The sequence below is a fragment of the Hyperoodon ampullatus genome (assembly GCF_949752795.1).
Source record: "Hyperoodon ampullatus genome assembly, chromosome: 2".
NCBI classification, from domain to species: domain Eukaryota; kingdom Metazoa; phylum Chordata; class Mammalia; order Artiodactyla; family Ziphiidae; genus Hyperoodon; species Hyperoodon ampullatus.
Window position 1 is genome coordinate 78,849,261 of NC_136915.1, and position 24,298 is coordinate 78,873,558.

Genomic DNA, 24,298 nt, shown 5'->3' on the forward strand with positions numbered 1-24,298 from the left:
TTGTCAGAGGATATGCAACCCATCCCACTTAAGATACCATAATCTTGCTCTATTTGGTTTGTTAAATAATTATTTATATATTGTGCCAGGTCCTTTGCTAGGTACAGGAGGTACAAAGGTAACTGAGACAGGAACTCATTCTTGAGATGAAGGTAAAACTGGCCACATATGCACAACAAAGCTCACACAGTCAGCCTTTGACTGTTTCCCAGGCTCTGTAGCACTCCACACAGTTGGCTCAGACCTATCTACTACTCCCACTTTCTTTTGTTCTCAGGATCAATTCTGACCATACGTGAAAGTGACTGAACATTCAGCAGCTGGTCATCAATTTTCTTGGACTGGAGCCACAATTTGCCTTCCAATACTAATAAAAGTCAGGGACTAGACTCAGCTCTTTCCAAACATTATTTCCTTGACTCCTCAATTATTATTCAATCCATTTTACAAAAGCAGAAACTGAGAATCTGAGGAGTGATATATCTTTCCCCAAATCACACTGTCAAGTAAATGATGGAACAAGGATTTAGGCCTAGACTTGTAGGACCTCAAAAATCTATTCTCCAGGAAGCTCAAGGTCTGACTGCAAAGCCCAGCACTAGACCTACATTCAGTTTTCACCAATGCTTACCCCTCCTTCCCTATTTCCTGTTCATCTAAGAATCAGTACTTCATATTCCCCATGACTGTCAACCATCTCTTCTGCCTCCCCAAGCACTGACTTTTTGCTTGACCTAGCCATACCATTAGAAGGCCTTTGGCTTTCCAGAAAGTAGCTCCCACAGCTCCTGTCCCTGCTGGTGAGGAAATCAGTGCCAAGGCCCTACACCACCCCACCAACCATGATCATACAGTTTTCAGGGGGCACAGCTTTTAGGATAACACTTCTCTCCTCCTTTTTTTGTTGCTGTGTAAGAATGAAGAGTACAGAGGGGAGCCATCTCTGTGCTTACAAAGTACCAAAAAGGACATGAAGTAGCAACCACAGTCTCCCCATTTTCTTCTAAGAAAAAGCCAGACTTGAGGCTTTGTGAAGATTCTGGACCTCTCATATCATATAATGTCAGGCAGTGCATGAATTCTACTCACTATTTTGAATAAGATGGAATCCTACATTTGGAAGCAAAAATAATGTTTCAATATATTCAGTTCTTCCTTCTTCCTTTCCTCCTCCACACCTATTCCAAAATATCAATCAAAATAACAATATCACAAATATAGAACAAAGAATAACACATGATCTAAAATAATTCTAACTTGGGTTAGTGGTCTCACAAATGAAATCTGTTGAATGTCCCTTGTAGGTTTTAGGTAGATCCATGATTATTTCTTATATCATTTACATTTAAAAAGCTCCTCTTCGGGATTGGTTCAAGATGGTAGAGTAGAAGGACATGAACTCACACCCTTTTGTGAGAGCACTGGAATCACAACTAACTATTGGACAATCATCGACAGGAAGACACTGGAACTCACCAAAAAATATACCCCACAAACAAATACAAAGGAGAAGCCACAATGAGAAGGTATGAGGGGCACAATCACAATAAAATCAAATCTCATAAACGCTGGGTGGGTGACTCACAAACTGGAGAACAATTATACCACAGAAGTCCACCCACTGGAGTGAAGGTTCTGAGACACACAACAGGCTTCCAAACCTGGGGGTTTGGCAACGGGACAAAGAATTCCCAGACAATCAGACACTGAAGTCCAGCAGAATTTGATTGCAGGACTTTGATAGGACTGGGAGAAACAGAGACTCCACTCTTGGAGGGGACACATAAAGTAGTGTGTGCATCAGAACTCAGCAGGAAGGAGCAGTGACCCCATAGTAGACTGAACCAGACCTACCTGTTAGTACTGGAGGCTCTTCCGCAGAGGCGGAGGGTGGCTGTGGCTCACTGCGGGGACAAGTACACTTGCAGCAGAAGCTCTGGGAACTAATCCTTGACACGAGCCCTCCCAGAGTCCACCATTAGCCCACCAAAGAGTCTGTAGGTGCCAGTGCTGTGTTGCCTCGGGCAAACAACTAACAGGGAGGGAACTCAGCACCACCCATCAGCAGACAAGCAAATTAAAGTTTACTGAGCTCTGCCCACCAGAGCAACACCCAGCTCTGCTTACCACAAGTCCTTCCCATCAGGAAGCTTACACAAGACTCTTAGTTAGCTCAGCCACCAGAAGGCAGACAGCAGAAGCAAGAAAAACTACAATCCTGCAGCCTGTGGGATGAAAACCACATTCACAGAAAGATAGACAAAATGAAAAGCCAGAGGACTATGTACCAAATGAAGGAACAAGATAAAACCCAAGAAAAATAACTAAATGAAATGGAGATAGGCAACCTTCCAGAAAAAGAATTCAGAATAATGATAGTGAAGATGATCTAAGACCTCAGAAAAAGAATGGAGGCAAAGATCAAGAAGATGCAAGAAATGTTTAACAAAGACCTAGAAGAATTAAAGAACAAACAGAGATGAACAATATAATAACTGAAAGGAAAAATACACTAGAAGGAATCAATAGCAGAATAACTGAGGCAGAAGAATGGATAAGTCACCTGGAAGACAGAATGGTGGAATTCACTGCCACAGAACAGAATAAAGAGAAAAGAAGGAAAAGAAATGAAGACAGCCTAAGAGACTTCTGGGACAAAATTAAATGCACCAACATTCATATTTTAGTGGTCCCAGAAGGAGAAGAGAGAGAGGAAGGACCCAAGAAATTATTTGAAGAGATTATAGTTGAAAACTTCCCTAACATGGTAAAGGAAATAACCACCCAAGTCCAAGAAGTGCAGAGAGTCCCAGGCAGGAAAAACCCAAGGAGAAACATGCCAAGACACATAGTAATCAAACTGACAAAAATTAAAGACAAAGAAAAATTAGTGAAAGCAACAAGGGAAAAATGACAGATGACATACAAGGGAACTCCCATAAGGTTAACAGCTGATTTCTCAGCGGAAACTACAAGCCAGAAGGGAGTGGCATGATATATTTAAAGTAATGAAAGGGAAGAACCGACAACCAAGCTTACTCTACCAGGCAAGAATCTAATTCAGATCCAATGGAGAAATCAAAATCTTTACAAACAAGCAAAAGCTAAGAGAATTCAGCACCCCCAAACCAGCTCTACAACAAATGCTAATGGAACTTCTCTAAGTGGGAAACACAAGAGTAGAAAAGGACCTACAAAAACGAACCCAAAACAATTAAGAAAAGGGTAACAGGAACATACATATTGATAATTACCTTAAATGTGTATGAACTAAATGCCCCAACCAAAAGACACAAGCTCTCTGAATGGATACAAAAACAATATCCATATGTATGCTGTCAACAAGAGACACACTTCAGACCTAGGGACACATATAGACCGAAAATGAGGGGATGGAAAAAGATATCCCATGAAAATGGAAATTAAAGGAAAGCTGGAGTAACAATATTCATATCAGATAAAATAGATTTAAAATAAAGAATGTTACAAGAGACAAGGAAGGACACTACATAATGATCAAGGGATCAATCCAAGAAGAAGATATAACAATTATAAACATATATGCACCCAACATAGGAACACCTCAATACATAAGGCAAATGCTAACAACTATAAGAGAGGAAATCAACAGTAACACAGTAATAGTGGGGACTTTAACACTGCACTCACACCAATGGACAGATCATCCAGACAAAATTAATAAGGAAACACAAGCTTTAAATGACAGAATAGACCAGATAGACTTAATTGATATTTATAGGACATTCCCCCTCTGAAAACAGCAGATTACACTTTCTTCTCAAGTGCACACAGAACATTCTCCAGGATAGATCACATCTTGGGTCACAAATCAAGCTTTGGTAAATTTAAGAAAATTGAAACCATATCAAGCATCATTTCCAACCACAATGCTATGTGATTAGAAATCAATTTTAGGGAAAAAGAACTAAAAAACACAATCACATGGAGGCTAAACAATACGTTACTAAATAACCAAGAGATCACTGAGGAAATCAAAATATACCTAGAGACAGATGACAACAAAAACACGATGATCCAAAACCTATGGGATGCAGCAAAAGCTTTTCTAAGAGGGAAGTTTATAGCAATACAATCCTACCTCAAAAAACAAGAAAAATCTCAAATAAACAATTTAACCTTACACCTAAAGGAACTAGAGAAAGAAGAACAAACAAAATCCTAAGTTAGTAGAAGGAAAATCATAAAGATCAGAGCAGAAATAAATGAAATAGAAACAAAGAAAACAATAGCAAACATCAGTAAAACTAAAAGCTGGTTCTTTGAGAAGATAAACAAAATTGATCATTAGACTCATCAATAAAAAGAGGGAGAGGACTCAAATCAATAAAATTAGGAGTGAAAAAGGAGAATTTACAATGGATACTACAGAAATACAAAGCATCATAAGAGACTATTACAAGCAACTCTATGACAATAAAATGGACAACCTGGAAGAAATGGATAAATTCTTAGAAAGGTATAACCTTCCAAGACTGAACCAGGAAGAAATAGAAAATATGAACAGACCAATCACAAGTAATGAAATTGAAACTGTGATTAAAAATATTCCAACAAGCAAAAGTCCAGGACCAGATGGCTTCACAGGTGAATTCTATCAAACATTTAGAGAAGAGCTAACACCCATCCTCCACAAGCTCTTCCAAAAAACTGCAGAGGAAGGAACACTCCCGGACTCATTCTATGAGGCCACCATCACCCTGATACCAAAACCAGAAAAAGATATACCAAAAAAAAAAAAATTACAGACCAATATAAAAGATGAATATAGATGCAAAATCCTCAACAAAATACTAGCAAACAGAATCCAGCAACACATTAAAAAGATCATACACCATGTTCAAGTGGGATTTAACCCCAGGATGCAAGGATTCTTCAATATATGCAAATCAATCAATGTGATACACCATATTAACAAATTGAAAAATAAAAACCATATGATCATCTCAATAGACACAGAAAAAGCTTTTGACAAAATTCGACACCCATTTATGATAAAATCTCTCCACAAAGTGGGCATAGAGGGAACCTACCTCAACATAATAAAGGCCATATATGACAAACCCACAGCAAACATCATTCTCAATGGTGAAAAACTGCAAGCATTTCCTCTAAGATCAGGAACAAGACAAGGATGTCCACTCACACCACTATTATTCAACATAGTTTTGGAAGTCCCAGCCATGGCAATCAGAGAAGAAAAAGAAATAGAAGGAATACAAATTGCAAAAGAAGAAGTAAAACTTTCACTGTTTGCAGATGACATGATACTATACATAGATAATCCTAAAGATGCCACCAGAAAACTACTAGAGCTAATCAATGAATTTGGGAAAGTAGCAGGATACAAAATTAATGCACAGAAATCTCTTGCATTCCTATACACTAAAAACAAAATATCAGAAAGAGAAATTAAGGAAACAATCCCATTCACCACTGCAATAAAAAGAATAAATTACCTAGGAGTAAACCTACCTAAGGAGGTAAAAGACCTGTACTCAGAAAACTATAAGACACTGATGAGAGAAATCAAAGATGACACAAACAGAAGGAGAGATATATCATGTTCTTGGATTGGAAGAAACAATATTGTGAAAACGACTATACTACGCAAAGCAATCTACAGATTCAGTGCAATCCCTATCAAATTACCAATGACATATTTTACAGAACTAGAACAAAAAAATCTTAAAATTTGTATGGAACACAAAAGACCCTGCATAGTCACAGCAATCTTGAGGGAAAAAAAGTGGAGCTGGAGGAATCAGGCTCCCTGACTTCAGACTATACTACAAAGCTATAGTAATGAGGACAATATGGTACTGGCACAAAAACAGAAATATAGATCAATGGAACAGGATAAAAAGCCCAGAGATAAACCCACGAACCTATGGTCAACTAATCTATGACAAAGGAGGCGGGATATACAATGGAGAAAAGACAGTCTCTTCAAAAAGTGGTGCTGGGAAAACTGGACAGCTACATGTAAAAGAATGAAATTAGAACACTCCCTAACACCATACACAAAAAATAAACTCAAAATGGATTAAAGACCTAAATGTAAAGCCAGACACTTTAAAACTCTTAGAGGAAAACATAGGCAGAACACTCTATGACATAAATTATGGCAAGATCTTTTTGACACACCTCCTAGAGTAATGGAAATAAAAACAAAAATAAACAAATGGGACCTAATGAAACTTAAAAGTTTTTGCACAGCAAAGGAAACCATAAGCATGACAAAAAGACAACCCTCAGAATGGGAGAAAATATTTGCAAACAAATCAACAGACAAAGGATTAATTTCTAAAATATATAAACAGGGCTTCCCTGGTGGCGCAGTGGATGAGAGCCCGCCTGCCGATGCAGGGGACACGGGTTCAAGCCCTGGTCTGGGAAGATCCCACATGTCGCGGAGCAGTTAGGCCCGTGAGCCATGGCCGCTGAGTCTGCGCATCTGGAGCCTGTGCTCCGCAACGGGAGAGGCCACAATAGTGAGAGGCCCACGTACCGCAGGAAAAAAATAAATTTAAAATATATAAACAGCTCATGCAACTCAATATTAAAAAAAAACAAAAAACCCAATCCAAAAAAGGGCATAAGATCTAAATAGAGATCTCTCCAAAGAAGACATACAGATGCCCAAGAGGCACATGAAAAGCTGTTCAACATCACTAATTATTAGAGAAATGCAAAGCAAAAATACAGTGAGGTATCACCTCACATCAGTTAGAAAGGGCATCCTCAGAAAATCTATGAACAACAAATGCTGGAGAGGGTGTGGAATAAAGGGAACACTTGTTGGTGGAAATGTAAATTGATACAGCCACTATGGAGAACAGTATAGAGGTTCCCTAAAAAACTAACCATAGAATTACCATATGACCCAGCAATCCCACTCTGGGGCACATACCCATAGAAAACCATAATTCAAAACAACACATGCACCCCAGTGTTCATTGCAACACTATTTACAATAGCCAGGTCATGGAAGAAACCTAAATGCCCATCGACAGACGAATGGATAAAGAAGATGTGGTACATATATACAATGGAATATTATTCAATCATAAAAAAGAACAAAATGGGGTCATTTGTAGATACATGGATGTCACTAGAGAGTGTCATAAGAATTAAGTCAGAAAGATAAAAACAAATATTGTATACTAACGCATATATGTGGAATCTAGAAAAATGGTACAGATGAACCAGTTTTCAAGGCAGAAATAGAGACACAGATATAGAGAACAAACATATGGACACCAAGGGGGGATAGTGGGGGGGTGGGGCCGGTGGTGGTGGGATGAATTGGGAGATTGGGATTGACATGTATACACTCATATGTATAAAATAGATAACTAATAAGAACCTGCTGTATAAAAAATATAAAGTGAAATTCAAAAAAAATAATAAAATAAAAACTCCTCTTGTTTTAGCATTCTTGAGAGCTTTGTGGACATCAGCATTTATTATTTCCATTTTACAAAAGAAAAATAAAATGCCCAGAGAGGGTAAGGCATCAGCAAAGAGCCACAAAGTGATATATTAGAAGTGCTGTGAGGAGGCTTCAAGAAACCTAATTTCTAAAGTAGTGTTCTATCCACTCAACCATGTTGTTGCTCATTAAGATGGCACCTCTCATTAAAATGAGGCATACTCATTAAAAATCCTTTAGGTTTCTAACATTAACTACCTTTGTGCATCTCAGGTCTAATGCTTCACAAAGGCTCGTAAGGGAATTATACATTTTATTTAAGTGCTACTTAACTAAAAGTTAAAATGTATAATTTTCTATTGCAGAATAAGAACCGAGAGACTAATTTGGTGGAGTAGTTAAATTTTACAAAGCCTGAGTCTCAATTTTCAAAAAATATTGTACATTTATTTATTGAAGTGAATGAAACATTTGCTATAAAACTATTCAACGGAAAGTTTTTTAACAAAGCATAATTTACTTTTCATTTACAGAACAATGGAAAGTAGAAGGAAATCTCCTCCAAGGTATTAAAATCATGTACAGTTTCATATTTGACTAAAAAATTATTTCCCCAGCCTGTTTTCTCAATACTAAGGATATGCAGAAAAGTATCACTTGCATTCATCATGAAAATTACAGAAAAATGACTGAAACTACTGAGAACATTATTAAATAAAACATACACTTATTATCTGTCTTTTTGTCTCTGTCTTTTATTCTACGGTTTACAGAACATTGATTCTTCCTTACCAGCCCTCCTACTCAGAAATTAAATTTCACTCTGTTCCCAAATGTGGGGAGTCAACTTCATGTGGGGCATTTGAGAGTGAAATCCACACCTGGGCTGTGGATCCAAGCTCTCGACTGCCTGCTGGGAGTTCCCCCTTCAATTTAAGTGTGGTAAATGGGGCAGTGGGAGGCCTTCTTATCCCCCAGCAGATGGTAAGCAGAATCAGAGGTTCTTTGTTCCAGGTGCATTAAGTTTCAAAATGAGAATGGAGCCCATTTCTCCTTATCTGATTATGCATGAGCACAGCATTTCAACCCAGGAGGCTAAGACAAGAATATGTACCCTGATACATTCAATGTGATCATATGGAATTAGGAAAAAAAGAAAAAAATGTGTACTTTTCATATTCATATTCAGACACAGAACCAGTGATCTGAGCTTGGCATCTTAGGCACTTGTCACCATATATTCCAGGAACTCCTAAGAGACCCTGGTCACCTAGTCAATGCAAGTGTAAATGTTTGGGGGCATGTAACAGGAAGTCTTAGAATCAAAGAGGTAACTGATATATAACTAAAATCCTCTTTTCTGATGGAGTACAATAGAGCAAGCATTATGAACACACACACACGTGTCTGTGTGTGTGTCTGCGCGTGTGTGTGTGTGAATGTTTGTGGGAAACTTGTCAGTTACATGAGGTATGATGATGCCCCTGTAGGGTCTTGGGCAGCCATGGAAGCTTACTGCTGACTTCAGTGAGCACAGGCTTCCAAGGTGGGCTCACAGGGGTCAGGTAGAAGACCTAAGCAGCAGCAGTGGGGTGGTTGTAAGGGGAAAACAGGATGGGGCTAGGTTCCAGAAAACAGACAGACTCAGTAGGAGCCAGGGTAAACTCTCAAGGAAGGTTCCAGTAGCACACAAGAGGTGAAGGCATTCACAGGAAAGTGGGGTGCCATTAGACCCTATGCTTCCTGAGCAAGGAGCACTATTTTATCCATTATTGTTTTCTCAGCAATAGAGTAAGCATACAGTAAATGTTTGCCCTATGAATGAATGAATGAATGAATGAACGAAAAACAAGGCTCTGCTCTACCTGAGCAGAGGCTTAGGTAGCTACAACTAAGGAGATCCAACTGTAGGTAGCAGGGCTCAAGACTAAAGTATTCCTGTTCAGAATCTGCTGGGAACAGGAAACTGGGACCGACAGGGGTTGGAAGGAACAAAATAGAAATCAGTTATTGCAAGTGGAATAAATGGACTCGGCTACTCAGAACAGCAGAAGAGTTCAGATCCTGTAATCAGCATACACTATCAGAGGAAATCTATAAACTGGGTGACATGATGTTAAGACCCTGAGTTGGTGAGGGGAGGAATTAGTGCATGGACTTTGGTGCATAATTGGACAGTCTCAGGTAAGTGTGTGTGTGTGTATGTGTGTGTGTGTGAGACAGAGAGAGAGAGAGAGAGAGAGATAAAGAGACAGACACACAGACACAGAGATAAAGAGAGGAAAGAGAAGGAGAAGAAGAAGAGAGAATGACTTCGGGGCTTTTCTTTATTTACCTTTTCATTCAATCACCAAATGTTTATTGAATGCCTATTTCATATTAACCACTGTGTGGATACTGGGGAGGCAAAAAGTCTATTTCATTTGGAAGGATATTCATCCACGAGGAGAATATGGATGAACAAACATTAATAGATGTTCCTTCCAGAACCTGGGAAAGGAGGCCAACCATGATGGCAGTAGCCATCAGCACAATTCATTGGTGGATGTAGAGTGGGCAGAAGTGTCACCTCAGATAGTGTGCAGGTCACTACCAACTAACACTTCCCTTTCCATACGTATACTGTATCTAGTCCCACAGGAATCAGAAATGTCTCTCTCAATCAAGATCAAATTATTGCTCCAGGTCCAGAAGAGTAGCCAAATAAAGAAGCAGAGGATGATGGTGCCAATAAAATTTATCTTACTCTGAAGCTCCTATAGAACTTCTCACAGAAGTTCTGGCTCTTGAAAGTTTTAGGAATTTTTTTAAGAGTAGAAAATCAATTTCTGCAGATTATCAGATAAACAAGTTTTACCATTTAGTATTAAAAATAAAATGATAAATGTATCCTGAAAAGAAATATACAATATGAAAAGATAAGGCTCAATGAAGATATGAGCTCTGTCTTCAGATACCTGAAGACATGCGGTTTGTCATGTAGGAAAGAAATTTATCCTGTTCCGTGATACCCTCAAGGAGCAGAATTAGAACCATTGGGTTACAAGTTCTGCCTTAATATTATGAATAAATTGCCATCTCAGAGCTATCCAAGGAAGAAATGGACTATCACAACATGAGTTTATTCAAACACACAAAGCATGCCTGGACCACTCCAAGCAGAAAATAATACAGGCACCTGCTGGGTTAATATCTGGAGAAACTGACCAGCAGCCTTTAAGACTGAAAACTAGAGTCCAAAGTGCCAACTTAGACCCAAGGATGGTGAGCACAGAGCAATAATATAACATAGATGACTCTCCTAAGTCAGGTTAACAGCTACATATATCAAGTAATCAGTCACTGGGAGTAGGACCCTAGACAATACCTGGTTGACAGAAAGTGAGGTAGGGGTCAGTCCTCCCATGAACTAAAGGGCAGTAATCCTGAGCAGGCCTCTAGAGGGGTAGCCCACAAAGCTCATCAGGAGAAGGAGGCAGAAAACTTGGCCTGTGTGTCACCATATTGTCTTACTTCTAATTTAGTGGTTTGCAGCTTTACTATGAAGAACTTGTGGTCTAAGAACGTGCCTCATTGGAGCCCTGAGGAGGAGAAAGCTGAGAAATTAAGAATTTGAGATCTCCACTTCCCACTTCAAAGACTAGTTTCTTATTTGTTTTATTTATGTAAGATTTCTCTGAAGAAATGTCAGTCTCCTTGATTCCAAGCAGAATGTCCAGCACAGTGCTCCACTAAAGTGTGAAAAACATAGCCATATAAGAGTTTTAAGACCTTCACATCTCATTCCACCCCTCCAAGAAGGAAAATCCAAGGACATAATGCAGTCCTCCATAGACGCACAGTTGTGCTATGATAACTAGGGGAGGAGCCTTGGGTATGAGCAGTCAAAAGTTAAAGAGCTATCCCTGTTTCTCTGCCATGCCTGAGAGTCCCTATTTGGATGGATTTATATTATTCTCCTCTTTTCTATCTTCCTCCAATGTTACTGCTTTGTTGACTCTAATTGCAAAGCCTAGGAGGACAAGGAAGGCATAGGGAAATGGAAACATTACTCTAACCAGCTCTGTTCCAAACCCCAGAAGGGATGCTATCTTCATCCTTCTCTCACTCTGAAAGTAATAAGTTCCTAAAAACCATGATCATCAGATGTGGCTTGGGGAAAGGAACTTCAAGTTAGAAAAATAAGAGCAGTTCTTGTAGCCTATGTGTAGTCTAGCCTGGTCGACCAATGCAGGACAAAACAGGCATTAGTGCTAAGGCCTAAATTTTAATTTAGGCCTTGTTTGCCCAACTCGATCAATCAAGATAGGAGGACATGGAAATCACTTCCCCCCACAAAAACATCAAACATACGTCTACAAGTGGAACAAGTCTCACTGAAAACAAACAAGAAGCTGGCAGAAAGACTCTTGTACAGCCAAGGCTTTAGGAAAGATCCAATTGGAATAGGGCAGGAAGGAAAGAGAAGGGATCAGGTCAGGACCTGTGCCCCAGAACAAAAGGGAGGTTACACAGGTGGAAATCCACCCTGGGGAGTGAGCAGTTCAAGTCACATAGAGGGCACCCGAATCCTGGAGTCCAACACAAGGAAGACATGCCCCCTTGGCTGGTGGGAGGGCCACTGGGACTAACAGGGAGGCCGTGGGAAGCCTGGACTCTGCTGTGAGGAGCAAAGCAAACACTTGCTCACACCCAGGCAGGGTGGAGAAGGCAGACTGAAGCAGTTTCCCATTACCACCATGGCAGTGCACCCCAACCTGAACCAAACAAATGTTCCAGCCCCACTTACTTTACCTTGTACCTCCCCACTGAAGCATGGGCTACCACAACTGGGGAGAGAGCTCAGCCATGGGACACAGGTGACTTGGACCTGGGTGGCATCTTAGCACAGTGGGAGTGGCTATTGCTTGCATTTACACAGGCTGTGCATAAGAGGTGGTCCAGATCTCTGAAGGAGACCAAACCTCCACAGCTCCCACCCAGATAAACACTAAGAGCCCATGCAGGCCCTGCCTGCCAAGCAGCACAGATCCACAACAGGGCAGTGAGAGCAGAGGCTGGGAGGAGTGATCTACTATAAGGGGAAAAGGAGTCTTAGATGCAGTGGGAGCTGCCACTGATGGTGCTTGCACAGGCAGCACATCTGAGACAGCCCAGAGCAGCCCACACCCATCACAAGCACAGAGCCTGCACAAGACCCTCTTGCTCCAGGACTGCTGCCCTCTGGGACAAGGGTACCAGTGCTGGGAGAAAGGAGAGTATATACTTAAAGTTAACAAAACCAGCTTGGACCTCACCCTCAGAGCTTCTGCTCCATCAACTTGGGATCAAACCCCACCCCTGATAGGACAGCAATGGCCACTGAGCACAGTGGAAGCCCTGGCTCACACATGGCTCTGGCCCTAGCTCCTCCATCTCCAGCTCCATCTCCTACCAAGGTGACAGATGCCAGCACACCTTGAGGAAAGGTGTAACGTCTGTTCATGTCAAATCCAGCTATCCCACCAAAGGCAATGAGCACATGCAGACTGTATATGGACATTCCCCCACAAAGACACCCCTTCAAGACTGCAGTAGGTACCTGTTAAACCTAAATTCATACAGACAAAGTTAAGCAAAATCAAAAGACAGAGGAGCTGGTCTCATTTGAAGAAGCAAGAAAAAAAAACTGAAAAAAATAAATAGGGCTTCCCTGGTGGCACAGTGGTTAAGAATCTGCCTGCCAATGCAGGGGACATGGGTTCGAGCCCTTGTCTAGGAAGATCCCACATGCCACAGAGCAACTAATCCCGTGTGCCACAACTACTAAGCCTGTGCTCTAGAGCCCATGAGCTACAACTACTGAGCCTGCGTGCCACAACTACTGAAGCCCGCACACTTAGAGCCAGTGCTCCACAACAAGGGAAGCCACCGCAATGAGAAACCCGTGCACCAAAATGAAGAGTAGTTCCCGCTCGCTGCAACTAGAGAAAGCCCGCATGCAGGAACGAAGACCCAATGCAGCCCAAAAATATAAATAAATAATTTTTTAAAAATCCCTAAAGTAAATAAATAATAAAACAAATAAACAATCTACCAGATAAAGAATTCAAAGCATTAGTAATAATAATGCTAAATAAATTAGGGAAAAGAATATGTGAACACAGTGAGAATTTTAACAAGGAACTGGAAAATATAAAAAAGAACCAATTGAAACTGAAGGATACAATAACTGAAATGAAAAACACACTAGACAGAATGAACATCAGACTAAATGATACAAAAGAATGCATAAGTGATCTGGAAGACAGAATAATGAAAATCACCCAATCAGAATAGTAAAAAGAAAAACAAATTTTAAAAAATGAAAACTTTTTAAAACAAAATTTAAAAAATGAGAACTCAAATTTTAAAATGAGTTTAAGAGATCTCTGGAATAACATCAAGTGCACCAACATTCACACTATAGGAGTCCCAGAGGAGAAGGGAAGGGGGAAGGTCAAAAATGTATCTGATGAAATTATGGATGAAAACTTCCCAATGCTGGAGAAGGAAACAGATATCCAGGTACAGGAAGAACAGAGCGTCCCAAATAAGATGAATCAAAACAGACCCACGCAAAAATATATCATAATCAAAATGGCAAAAGTTAAACAGAGAATTCTAAAGACAGCAAGAGAAAAACAGTTATATAAAAGGGAATCCCAGTAAAACTATCAGCTAATTTTTCTGCAGAAACTGCAGGCCAGAAGGGAGTGGCATGATATATTCAAAGTACAGAAAGGGAAAAACCTGCAGCTTAGGACACTGCCCAGCAAGATTATCACTCAGACTTGAAGAAGAGATAAAGAACTTAGACAAGCAAAATCTAAAGGAGTACATTAATACTAAACCTACCCTAAAAGAAATCTTAAAAGATCTTCTCTAAGTTGAAAAGAAAAAGCTATAACAAGAAGTAAGAGTCCAGAGGAAAGGAAAAATCCCACTAGGAAAGACAAATATATAGTAAGGACTGAAGATCAACCACTTAAATAAGCTAGTATGAAGATCAAAAGACAAAAAAAAATTAAAGCAACTGTAACTACAATAAACAGTGAAGAGATAAACATGAAGATGTAAAATATGACACCAAAAGCATAAAATGTTGAGGAGGGTAGTAAAAAAAGGGCAAATCTTTTAGAATGTGTTTGAACTTAAATGACTAAAACTTTAAAACAAGTAAATATAGTTACAGGTCAACGTATATGAACCCCATGGGAGCGACAAATCAAAAACCTACATATACATACACAAAAACTAAAAAGAAATGAGCAAACTACTAAAAAAAAAATCAAACCTGCAAGAGAATACACAAAAAGAAAAACAAATGAACAGAGAACTACAGAAACAACTGGAAAACAAGTAATAAAATGGCAATAAGTACACACCTATAAAAAATTACTCTAGGGCTTCCCTGGTGGCGCAGTGGTTGAGAGTCCGCCTGCCGATGCAGGGGACACGGGTTCATGCCCCGGTCCGGGAAGATCCCACATGCCGCGGAGCGGCTGGGCCTGTGAGCCATGGCTGCTGAGCCTGCGCGTCCAGAGCCTGTGCTCCGCAACGAGAGAGGCCACAACACTGAGAGGCCCGCGTACTGCCAAAAAAAAAAAAAAATTACTCTAAATGTCAATGGACTAAATGTTCCAATCAAAAGACATGGGGTGGCTGATTGAATTAACATTCTGCTTACAAGAAACTCACTTCAGAGCTAAGACACACACAGACTGAAAGTGAGAAAATAGAAAAAGATATTTTATGCAAACTAAATGACAAGAAAGCAGGGGTAGCAATACTCATATCAGACAAAATAGACCTTAAAACAAAGGCTATAACTAAAGACAAAGAATAGCATTGTATCATGATAAAAGGATCAATACAAGAAGAGGATATATGCACACATACATGCACATATATGCACCCAATACAGGAGCACTTAAATATATAAAGCAAATATTAGTAGACATAAAGGGAGAAATGAACATAATACAATAATATTTGGGGATGTAATACCTCACTTATATCAATGGACAGATCATCCAGACAGAAAATCAAAAAGTCAACAAAGGTCTTAAATGACACAGTAGACCAGTTGGAGCTAATAAATACCTACAGGACATTGTATCCAACAAAAGCAGAATAAACACTGTTTTCAAGTTTGCAAGGAACATTCTCCAGGATAGATCACACGCTAGGTCACAAAACTAGTTTCAACAAATTTAAGAGGGTAGAAAGTATATCAAGCATTTTTTACAGCTACAACAGTATAAAAGTAGAAATCAATTATAGAAAGAAAAATGGGAAAAGCACAAACGCTTGAAGAGTAAACAACATGCTACTAAAAAACCAATGGGTCAATGAAGAAATCAAAGAGCAAATCATAAAATAGCTTGAGACAAATGAAAATGGAAACAAATTTCCAAAACCCATGGAATTCAGCAAAAGCCATCCTAAGTTGGGAAGTTTACAGTGATGTAAGTCTTCCTCAAGAAACAAGAAAGATCTCAAATAAACAACCTAACCTACCATCTAAAGGAATTAGAAAAAGAACAAAGTTGAAAGTCAGCAGAAGGAAGGAAATAATAAAGATCAGAGAGGAAGTAAATAAAATAGAGACCAAAAAAAATTAGCAAAGATCAGCAAAACCAAGAGATGGATTTTTTAAAAAGATAATCAAAATTGATAAACCTTTAACCATTCTCATTAAGACGAGAAAGGACCCAAATAAACAAAATAAGAAATGAAAGGGAGAAATAACAGCCAATACCACAGAGATTAAAAAATCATAAGAGAATGCTACAAACAGTTATATTCCAAAAAACTGTACAACCTAGAAGAAGTGGACAAATTTCCAGAAATATACAACCTGCAAGGACTGAATCAGGAAGAAGCAGCTAATCTGAATTTGTAATTAAAAATACTCCCATCGAACAAAAGTCCAGGACTAGATGGCTTCAAAGGGGACATCTACCAAACATATGAAGAGAGCTAATACATATCCTTCTCAAACTTTTCCAAAAAATTAAAGAGGATGGAACACTCTCAAATTCATTCTAAAAGGCCACCAATATCCTGATACCAAAACCAGACAAAGACATTACAAAAAAAGAAAACAACAGGCCAATGTACTTGATGAATATAGATACAAACATCCTCAACAAGATATTAGCATACAGAATCCAACAATGTATAAAAAGGATCATACACCATAATCAAATGGGATTTATTCCAGGGATGCAAGGATGGTTCAATATTCACAAATCAATCAATGTGATACACCCCATCAACCAAAGGAAAGATAATGATCACACAATCATCTCAATACATGCAGAAAAAGCATTTGACAAAATTCAATATCCATTCTTAATAAAAACTCACATTATAGCTGCTATAGAGGGAACATATCTCAAAATAATAAAGGTAACTTATGACAAACCCACAGCTAACTTCATACTCAAGAGTGAAAGCTGAAAGCCTTTCCTCTAATTCAGGAAGAAGACAAGGATGCCCACTCTTGCCACTTCTATTTCACATAGTATTGGCAGTCCTAGCCACAGCAATCAGACAAGAAAAAGAAATAAAAGGCATCCAAATTAGAAGGGAAAAAGTAAAACTGCCACTATTTGCAGATTACATGATAATATATAGAGAATACCCAAAAGTCTCCACCAAAAACTATTAGAGCTAAACAAAGAATTCAGTAAAGTTACAGAATACAAATTTAACATATAGAAATCTGTTGCTTTTCTATACACTAATAATGAACTACCAGAAAGAGAAAACAAACAAAAAAAATCCATTTAAAATTACATCATAGAGAATAAAATACCTAGGAATAAACTTAACCAAGGAGGTGAATGACCTATACTCTGAAAATTATAAAACACTGATGAAGGAAACTGAAGATGATTCAAAGAAATGGAAAGATATCCCAAGCTCTTGGATTGGAAGAATTAATATTGTTAAAATGTCCATACTACCCAAAGCAATCTACAAATTTAATGCAATCCTAATTAAAATACCAACATTTTTCAGAGAACTAGAATAAGCCTAAAACTTATACAGAGCCACAAAAGACCCTGAATTGCCAAAGAAACTTTGAAAAAAATGAACAAAGCTGAAGGTATCACACTCCCTGACTTCAGACTATATTACAACATTACAGTAATCAAAACAGCATGACAGTGGCACAAAAACAGACACATAGATCAGTGGAACATAATAGAGGGCTCAGAAATAATCCCACATGCCTATTGTTAATTAATCTACAACAAAGGAGGCAAGAATATACAATGGAGAAAAGACAATTTCTTCAATAAGTGGTACTGGGAAAACTGGATAGCTATGTGTAGAAAAATAAAATTAGAACATTTCCTCACACCATATACAAGAGTAAACTTAGAAAGTAGTAAAGACCTAAATGTAAGACCTGAAACCAAAAAACCCCTAGAAGAGAACATTGGCAGAACACTCATTGACATAAATTGTAGCAATGTATTTTTGGATCTGTCTCCTAATGCAAATGAAATAAAAGCAAAACCAAACAAATAGGACCTAATTAAATGTAAATGTTTTGCACAACAAAGAAAACCATAAACAAAACAAAAAGACAATGGGAGAAAATATTTGTAAATAATATGACCAGCAAGGGGTTAATATCCAAAATATATAAACAGCTCATACAACTCAACAACAAAAAACAAACAACCCAATTGAAAAATGGGCAGATGACCTGAACAGGCATTTTTCCAAAGAAGACATACAGATGGCCAACAGGCACATGAAAAGATGCTCAACATTGTGTTTTTGTTGTTGTTATTAATTTTTATTGGGGTATGATTCCTTTACAATGTTGTGTTAGCCTCCACTGCACAACAAAATGAATCAGCCATATACGTACATATATCCCCTCCCTTTTGGACTTCCCTCCCATTTAGGTTACCGCAGTGCATTAGGTAGAGTTCCCTGTGCTATACAGTATGTTCCCATCAGTTGTCTATTTTATACATAGTATCAACAACATATATATGTAATTCCCAGTCTCCCAATTCCTCCCACCCCACCCCTTTCCCCCTTGATATCCATCAGAGAAATGCAAATCAAAACCACAGTGAGATATCACCTCACACCTATCAGAATGGCTAACATCAAAAAGTATACAAATAACAAATTTTCATGAGGGTATGGAGAAAAGGGAATCCTTGTTCACTGTTGGTGGGAATGTAAGTTGGTGCATTTACTTATGGAAAACAGTATAGAAATTCCTGAAAAGGCTAAAAATAGAACTACCACATTATCCAGCAATTTTAATCCTGGGTATATATCCAAAAATAAAAACACTAACTCAAAAAGATGCTTGCACCCCAATGTTCATAGCAGCATTATTTATGATAGCCAAGATATGGAAGCAATCCAAGTGTCCATCAACAGACAAATGGATAAAGAAGAATACCACTGGATTACTACTCAGCCATGAAAAAAAAGAAATTCTGCCATTTACAAAAATATGGATGGACCTAGTGAGTATTATGCTTAGTGAAATATGTAGTCAGATAGAGAAAAATACTGTATGTTATGGCTTATATGTGGAATCTAAAAAATAAATTGAATGTATATAACAAAACTGAAACAGACTAGCAGATATAGAAAGAAACTAATGGATATCAGTGGGAAGATGGGAGAGGGGTAGGGCAAGATAGGGATATGGGATTAAGAGATACAAACTACTAAGTGTAAAACAGATAAGCAACAAAGATATTATTGTACAGCACAGGGAAACATAGCCATTATTTTTTAGTAACTTTAAATGGAATATAATTTATAAAATTATTGAATCACTATGCTATATACTTGAAACTAATATAATATTGTAAATCAACTATACTTCAAAAAAAATTGTTTGCTCAAAGTAACACTGTTTTAAATTGTACTTGGGTAATGGGGTCAGAGTGGATGCCTGGGCTGGATTTAGACTCTTGGCTACCTGGGGATGGATTTAGATTTGTGCAATTACACAGCATGGCAAAGGAATATGGAAGGCTTCCATCTATCAGAGATGTGTTTACTTATGACTTATAATTAGGAATCCAGACACCAGGCCTATGGCAGCAAAATTAATTCCTGCTTCTGCATCCTGGTGGAACTAAACCCATACTAGGATTGGATTTGAGTTGCTCAAGGATATTACTGCAAATCAAAAGTAAAAATACCTAGGGAAGACAGAGACAGTCCTCCTTAGATGAGTTCAAACTTGAGCTGGAAGTCTGTTTGTTGTGGAACTTAAGAAGGAATTCAGACATTGGAACTCATCCACTTTTCTCAAGTCCCATCGTTTCCACTCCCATCTCCAACTTGCATTGCCAAAGGAGATCTCTCTGATCCAATGCAATCCAATAAGTACCAGAATGACTATTTTATGTGTGTAAACACAATAAAGTTGCATTTCTTATCTATGTACAGTCCACTGAGTGTGTTCCGGTTGATGAGCAGATTTCGAGTTTCAGGAAAACATATTTTTTCTATTCCAGACTGTAACTTATTACAGTTTACTTGTCTCAATGTTTTATCCATTCCAGTGAAATATTTATCTGTTCAAGTGAATGTTATTTCCATTTAGATCACTTTATCTTCCCGATTTTTAAAATATAATTTTATTAAGTATTTCTTCTACATATATTAAGCATCACATCAGATGTTGTATTGGTTTTTGCTTTAACCATCAAATATAATTTAAGAAATTCATGAGAACAGTCTATTATATTTGCCCTGATTTTTACCCATTCCGATGTTCTTTCCTTTCTAAAGTTCCAAGCCTTCTTCTGTTTTTATATTCTTTCTGTTTAGAGAACCTCCTTTAGCCATTCTTTGAGTGTATGTTTACTTTTAGTGACAAAGTCTTAGTTTTACTTTGTCTGAGAATTTCTTGATTTTGTCTTCCTTCCCGAAGGAGATTTTTGCTTGGTTGACTGCTCTTTTCTTTCAGCACTTGAAAAATTCTGTGTCACCTTTTTCAGGCTTTCTGTGTTTCAGATGAGAAATTCACTATCATTTGAATTGATATTCAATTAAAATTGGAGTTCAGTTCAATTGATAAGTAATGTGTCATTCTCTCTGGTTGCTTTCAAATTTTTTCTTTTTAGTTTTCAAAGTCTAATTTTAATATATCTTGAAATAGATTTTTGAGGGGCTATTCCCACTTAGAGTTTGCTCAGATTCTTGAATTTGTAGGTTTAAATCTTTCATCAAATTTAGAAAGTTTTCAAACATGATATCTTCGAATATTTTTTCATCCCAACTCTCTCTCTCTTTCCTCTCCTTTTTTTTTTTTTGAGTCTATTCTAGATTGTTCAGATTGTGTAAATTCTATTGCTCTGTCCTGAAGTTTACTGATTCTGCCTTCTGTCATCTCTACTACTGAGCCCATCCAGTATTTTATTTTGTTTTTAATGATTTTCAATTTTATAATTTCCATTTTGTTATTTTTCATAACTTCTTTGCTGAGATTTTCCATTTTTATTGGTTGATTGGAAAGAATTTGTTATTGTGATTGAAGTATTTTTTTTTTAACGTTCTTTTTTTTTTTTTTTTTTTGCGGTACGTGGGCCTCTCACTGTTGTGGCCTCTCCCATTGTGGAGCACAGGCTCTGGACATGCAGGCTCAGCGGCCATGGCTCGTGGGCCCAGCTGCTCCGCGGCATGTGGGATCCTCCCGGACCAGGGCACGAGCCCAAGTCCCCTGCATCAGCAGGCGGACTCTCAACCACTGCGCCACCAGGGAAACCCTGAAGTAGTTTTTGATGGCTGCGTTGGAATTCTTATCAGATAATTCCAACATCTGATTAATCTTGGTGTTGGTGTCTGTTGACTATCATTTCTTTTTCAAGTTGTAATTTTTTGGTTCTTGATAATGAGGGATTTTTCAATTGTATTGTAACTAGGTATTTTGTATATTGTATTAGTGGACTTTAGATCCTATTTGATTTTCTTTTTTTGTAGACAGTCTGCCTGTTGAGGTATAGAATAAAGGCTAGGTAACTGTGTATGTCCAGCTTCCCACTGGGCCCTGCTGATATCCCCCAGGATATCACTGACTTATACTGTCTCATTGCAGATGTGTGGAGTAGAAGTTCAGCTACCCCTTCAGCCTCTAAGACACCTTCCTACTTAAAGTGGGGCACTGACTCACACTATCTCATTGCCTTTGAGTAGGGGTGTAAGCTCAGTTCAGTTCCCCACTGTGCCCAGCTAGTACTAAGGAAGTCAGAAGCTTAGGGATGACTAATACTAAGTCACTCCACCTTATTCAATCTCATTGATTCAAAGTGGGTATGGGAGAATCAGCTTGCAGCAGGACCCCACTTTTTTGTTTTTTCCTGGAGTAGAATGTGACCTCCATGAAGACAAAGATGTGTTTGGTTCATCTTTATATTCTTAGAACCTCACAAAGCATGATGCAGCTATTATTGATCATTAAATTAATAAGTAAAATAATGAATTTAAAACATGGGATTAAATGAACTTTAAGGGGTCAGAGTACCTGAGATTTTATAGTCTACAACTCTAAATAAAGCATCACTAGAGGCTAAATTATGTGGTTCAGTGATATAAATATTTAGGGGGTTCCCTGGTGGCCTAGTAGTTAGGATTCAGGGCTTTCACTGCTCTGGCCTGGGTTCAGTCTCTAGTCAAGGAACTGAGATCCCACAAGGCATGTGGCATGACCAAAAAAATTTTTAATAACAATAAAAATAATTAAAAAGAAAAAGAAATTTAGGAAATTTTCCCCACATCAGTGGTAGGAAAGGAAGAGTGTAGATAATCTCTGATATGATTCATTTCATATTTTAAACACAAGATTTTAAATTGTCACTAAAATACAGTGAACCACTTTGCTGGGAAGAAGATTTGATTTGAATTCTCAAAATTTCCACTGAGTAAAGTTTATATTGCCTCTTCTGAGGAACAATTTGAGTTTTTCAGAATTCAGAACTACATATGTCCCTCCCCTTTTCCTCATATAAATCTACCAGGAGCCCAGAAAGCCACAAGTTATACCTTTACTGGCTGTCTCCCAGTGGCCTCCTTTCAATTTTAAAGAATTATCTGGAGTCATTAAATTAACAACACTCTCCAGTACACACACTCTGTCATCCATCTGCTTAAGATGCCTGTCAGATGATACCCTCCTGTATCTGCAGTCTTCATCTGATATTCAAAGCTATAGAACCTGGCTCCAAGGTAGACTACCTTCTGTTCCTAGCCACCAAACTGACCCTGATCTTTCCATTCTAATGACTACGTGATGACAAATAACACTCCCCCCACCACTTCCCATTAAGGATTTTGGGTCTTTGGAATACATTTATACCTGGAGGATGGTAAATGGAAAATATTTTAGAGGTCAGAATATGTAGAAAGGTGTTTCTAAAAGAGACTCAGATTGTCACGCTCACTCTCCTTCAACCAGAGAATCTGAACCCTGGGTTATTTTACCCTTCCTTATATTCCAGTCCATTTCTTACAACTTGAAAACTTTTTTTCCTTCTTCATCCCCAAGAATAAAAATAATAAAAATGTTTGGCCATCATTAGAATCCAGTCAAGACTTTGACTTTGCTAAAAGCAAAGTAAAATATAACCCTCAACTACAGAGAAATTCAGTGAGTACATAGGGTAAAGGGAATAAACTGGAATTGCTTTTTAAACATTAATATTCTTAAAAACTTTCAGTGGCTTCCCTTTATTACAACCCCTTGACCAGACAATCAAGGCCCTGCACAATAATATAATCCCAATCCCACACCTTCTCCCCCAAATCACAATTATATACCTTCACTCCAATCAGACTTAATTTAATTGTACTGTGAAAGGCCAATTGTGTCTCCCATGTTCAAATCTCTGCTCACACCTTCTGTCTTGCTTGGAAAGCCTGCACTGTTTCTTTCTGAATGCCCATTTTCTCCATGAACATCCTTGCAATCATTGGCATCTTTGGTCTTCAGATGTCCCTCACTGGGAACTCCTACAACAGTTGTTTTCTACATCACTCACCTAACAACTAACATTCACTGCTTTTCTATTATCCTTCTAAGCCAGTAGATCTCAAAGTTTATTATTAATCAGACTTCCTTGGAGTGGTATTATAAGGACATATTTCTTTGGCTCCACTGAAGAGACATTGATTTAGTAGGTGTGGTAGGCAGAATTCTAAAGATGGTCCCCCCAATATCTCTGTACCCTGTTTATTCAATTAAACACTAATCGAGGTACTGTTATGAAGGGATTTTGCAGATGTAATTAAAGTCTCAAGTGAGTGCACCTTAAAATATGGAGATTATCTGGTTGGTTCTATTCTAATCACCTGAGCCCTTTAGAAGCAGAGTTTTCCCTAACATGTAACAGCAGAACAAGTCAGAAAGATTCGAAGCATGAGAAGGCCTCCACATGTCAGGCCTTTGGTTTGAAAATGGAGAGGGCCAAGCGGGAAGGAATGTGGGTGGCCTCCAGGAGCAGAAAGCCACCCCCAGCTGACAGCCAGCAAAGACCTGAATTGTGCCAACAACCTGAGGGAGGTTTGGAACTGGATTTTTTTTTCCCAGAAGCTTCAATAAGAACCTGGACTAGTGAGACCCTAATTTTGGACTTGTGACACCTTAAAAAAACAACCCAGCCATACCACCTGGACTTGTGACTTTCAGAACTAGGAGATAATAAATAGTTCTTTTACATTGCTAAGTTAGTGGTGATTTGTTACATATCAGTAAAAAACTAATATAATAGATATGGGGCCAGGCCCAGGAATCTGTGTTTC